This window comes from Theropithecus gelada, chromosome 9, assembly GCF_003255815.1.
Source record: "Theropithecus gelada isolate Dixy chromosome 9, Tgel_1.0, whole genome shotgun sequence".
NCBI classification, from domain to species: Eukaryota; Metazoa; Chordata; class Mammalia; order Primates; family Cercopithecidae; genus Theropithecus; species Theropithecus gelada.
Genome location: NC_037677.1, coordinates 63,329,778 through 63,334,394, shown reverse-complemented (window position 1 = coordinate 63,334,394; position 4,617 = coordinate 63,329,778).

Here is a 4,617-nt window from a genome sequence, read left to right as displayed (position 1 = left end):
CACATGAGGGATCTCCTTTTGGGTTCTGCATCCCCGAGCTGCTGTCCTCACCCCAGACATGGGGCACCACATACACGAAGTGATCACTGCTATGGCGGCCCTCAGGGAAACAGAAGGCTGTCAGCAGGACTGAGGGGTCCATGCTGTAAAGAAGGGGAAGGTGCCTTTCCCACAAGGGGCTCTCCCATGGGACAAAAGGGGGCCCAATGAGTGACATGCTCATAGATGTGGATACATTTGATTTTGGCCAGGGTTGACTGAGAAAAAATCGATAAACAGCTCAATGAAGTACTCTTAACTTTGTGGAGACACTTGTCTCCAGAGCAGCAATTCCAGAAAATGCCCAAGTTGGGGAAGGACATCACTGCATGACCCGGTCCCACCTGGGTGCTCCAGATCAAAGACTACCTGCTGCAGCCAGGCAGAAATGTAAAGCCTTTTCTCTTTGATTAGGGCACTGGCTGAGGTGCCCAGCTTAGGGGGATATCAGACGACTGGAGGCCACATGTGGAATTGACAATCCACTGGTCCCCCATGAATGTACAGTGGGTGCTGGCACTGGTAGATATTGGAGCAGACTGTAGCCTTGTTTATGGGAACCTGGATGAGTTTCTGGACAAAACTGTGTACAGTGATACTTATGGAGGCTGGTCAGTGAAAGTGAAACCTGTATCTCTATACCTTGGCATCGGCCATTTGGCTCCCAGTTTATATACTTTGTATGTCTCTCCCATACTAGAATACATTCTGGCGGTGGACATTTTACATGACCTGGCATTACAAACCACAGCTGGGGAATTCAGACTCTGAGTTCATGTAGTGAAGCTGGTGCTATGTGGACATACACATCACCAGCCTCAGGTCCTGCTGCAACCCTAATGGGTTACTTCCACCCATTAATACTATTTGCCAAGTGGGTAGATGGAGATAACTGAGACAATTAAAAAGCTAGGGGAAGTGCAGATAATATATGGCACCCACAGCCTCTACAACTAACTGGTGTGGCCAGTTACAAAGCCTGATGGAACTTGGGAGATAATGGTGGACTGTTGGGAACTGAATAAAGTAATACTCCCTTTGCATGCATCTGTATCATCAATCATGAATTTGATGGACTCTTTGATGATGGAACTGGGACAGTATCACTATGTAGTGGACTTAGCCTTATGTACCTGCCACTGTTCTCTCCACATTGCCTAGATGCCCACATAACCAGGAGGCTCTATGCTCTCGGGTTTTGCAAGTACAATGAACCCCTTGGTGGTTCTACCCCCTGGCAGTGACTATCCCTGGAGTGGGTGTCTTAACTGTAGAAGCACAAGTTACTGCTTTTGCAGAGCACACTGCTCTGGCTCTGAATTACACCTGAGTGGCCCTCCTCCTATTAATGGATGAAGTTGATCAGGTAAGAAAGGTGGTGTTGCAAAACCAAATGGCCTTAGACATAGTAACTGATGCCCAACGAGGCACCTGTCCCCTTTTAGGAACACAATGTTGTACGTTTATTGCTGAAAACACTTGGCAGAACATAACAGCAGCCCTTCAAGGGGCCTCACAGGAGATTAAGGCAGTTGAGAGCCTTACTGACAACCCACAGCAGAGATGGTGGGCATCCCTGGGCTCTGGCCTATGCTGGGCCCTAATAGTCATAAGTAGCATAGCTGGGATCCTAGTAGTGAGCTGTTGCTCTCTCTCTCTGTATTGTTGTTGTGGGTCATGGATTCAGGGATCTTCCCTATGGGCATGTATCCCTACCTGGAAGATGCCCTTGGCCTAGGAGGTAGAGTGTAAGGGAGATGGCTGTGCTTTAGTCAGGAGTAGGCCGAAGTGGCCTTCTGGCACAGCATGACTCAGCAGGTTTGGAGCGCAGGTGCACAACTCCACACATTATGTAACCATTCCATGTGAGGTGCATTAGGTGACCACTCACGTGAGCTTGTGCTTGGCTTGGAGCCACTATTGTCTGTAAAAGGTATAATTACCCTGCTGATGCTGTACATACGGCTAGTGCCCAGAGACAGAATAAAGCAATGTTGAAACTGCCTATGATTCCTTGAGTGTTTTTCCAGCTACCTGCCACCCACTCACTGACTCCCCTCAGACCTCAGTTTAGGCTAGAACCTAACAGGCGCGTTTGCTAGCAGCCCCCTTTTAAGTCTGGAGGTTTCTTCTGCTGTGTCCCTGAGCTGTGACACAAAACCATGGTAGCATCCACATGGGTCTGCCTCCACATTGGCCCTGTGGGACTGGGAGTATGAGGGCAACATGAAGATCTTGCTGCCTGCTGTCCCCTGAGCAACAGAGTCCTTAGTCTCTGACCCAGGACTTTTGTGTCTTCTGCCAGGAAACTGGATTAGCTTAAAAGTAGAGCAACATCTCACACACTTCATAGCTCTTTATAGTTTTGGCAACAAGGATGGGTGCTGATGGAGACATGGCTTTCTGGAAGACCCCATGGATCTAGTAACAAATGCTCTCACCCAAGTGGTGGGTGAGGGTTGTGGAGTAAGGATCCCCCACTGTTCTTATTAATGAGGCTCTCACTTTACCTCAACAAGACTTTTTTTTTTTGGGAGTCCCCAGAACTGATAGAGAGCTCCAGGTGGGACCAAACTGAGCCTAGCTGGTCACAGGGCTGCTAAAACCCAAAGCATGGGGGCATTGCCCTCCCAGCAGATGGACTACCCGAACTTCCACTACTGACATTTCTTCAGACTGATAAACCTAATCTGTGTCTTGTGTTTGGCTTTCTGGACATTGACAGTGGTGCACTTTTCATTACAAAAGCTACTCACCAGGGATTGAATTTTTGACTCTACCTCCCTCCCCACATGCCCCATCTTAGTAAGAATCTTAGGTCACGGGATGTGGGAGCCTCCAGAGAGAGAGAGAGAGAGATCTCCTCCTCTCAGCTGCTCTCTAGGCACTGGAGCTGGGGTGGTGTGTGCACCTATTTTGAAAATTCAGTGGTCAGTCACTTCCGAGTAGGAGGAAGCTTCCTCTTGGATGGTTGGAGAGGACTCTGGGAAGCACATAACTCAGGGGCCCTGGTTTTGCATCTCATAACGTGCAATCTAGAGTCCTTTTTTAGCTCGTTCCGGATGTAGGCCTTCACACTGTACTTTACTTCTCTGGGTGCTTTGCTCTTGCCATGACCTTGTCTTCCAATGGCTCTCTGTAGCCCTCCACCCAAGGCCTCTGCTCAGCTCCACTGGCCTGAGGTAGCCATCTGCTGACTGAGTCAGGGGCCCTGGGAGAATTCCTGACCTGGTTCCCACCCCACAAGCTCCCAGCTTTCCAGTGCTGACTTGGCTAATTGATCTGGAGGCCTTGCCAAAAATCATATCCTGCAGGCCTGTGGAACCATAAATGTGGAGTGGCTGTACAGCCCGGCTGGGCTCAGCTGCTTGGAGTTATAAAAAGAACCGCAGTCCCTGTGGTGGGTGGGTGATTAATGTGGCCACTTGGGGAGTCGTCATCAGCTGTTGGGTGAGGTGATGTGTATTAGGCCACACTCAGTTCCCAAGCTTCGACCCTGGAGGCTGATCTCCTTTCTCACCCCCGTAGTCCGGGCTGAAGGAGATATTTCTGCCGTGAGCACAGAACTTAAAAAGTGGCTCACTGTCTCTCCTGAGATATCCAGCTCTAGGCACAGTGGCAGGCCATGCACTATGAGGAACTGTCATGAAGTGAATGATTTGGTGAGAAATGATATGCTGACAGTTTGCAGACACTAAAGGAGTGTGAGGAGTGAGGAGTGGATTTTGGAGTCTGAAGAGCTATCTCCACATCCCAACTCTGCCGCTTACTGGCTGTGTGACTTTGGGCTGGTTATTTAACTTCTCTGGACCTCAGTTTGCCTTGTCTGTGAAATGGAGGCAATGCCTACCCCATTAGGGTTACATGAAAAAACATAGTAGAATCCATTTTAATCTGACCTTGAGTCCTAAGAAAAGGAAAAAGGAGAAGTTATCCCGGGCTGAGTGACACTTGGCTTATCCAGCTGTCCTGGGTGAAGCTCTTAGCAGAAGCCCTGTTTTTTTTTTTGAGATGGAGTCTTGCCCTGTCGCCCAGGCTGGAGTGCAGTGGCGTGATCTCAGCTCCCTGCAACCCTCGCCTCTTGCGTTCAAGCAATTCTCATGCCTCAGCCTCCCAAGCAACTGGAATTACAGGCATTCACCACCACACCCAGCTAATTTTTGTATTTTTAGTAGAGACGGAGTTCCGCCATGTTGTCCAGGCTGCTCTCAAACTCCTGACCTCAAATGATCTGCCCACCTCGGTCTCCCAAAGTGCTAGGATTATAGGCATGAGCCACCACGCCTGGTCAAACACAGCCTTTTAACAGCAGCCTGCAAGACCCACACTTTGCTCCACAAATATATCAATATTACTATTGTTAGGGTGGTAGGAGATGTTGTCTCCTTGGGGACCTTTTTACTTAAGCCTGGACCATAAACCATGGTAGTAATGGTCCTCTTATTTGTGGGGCACATCCATACAGGTGTGCAGCAACCTCAGTTCTTGCCTCTTCAGAAGAAAGAATTTGACTGAGGGGCATAAGTCAGAAGGAGAGACCAAGGCAAGTTGTGAAGCAGGAGTGAAAGTTTATTAAAA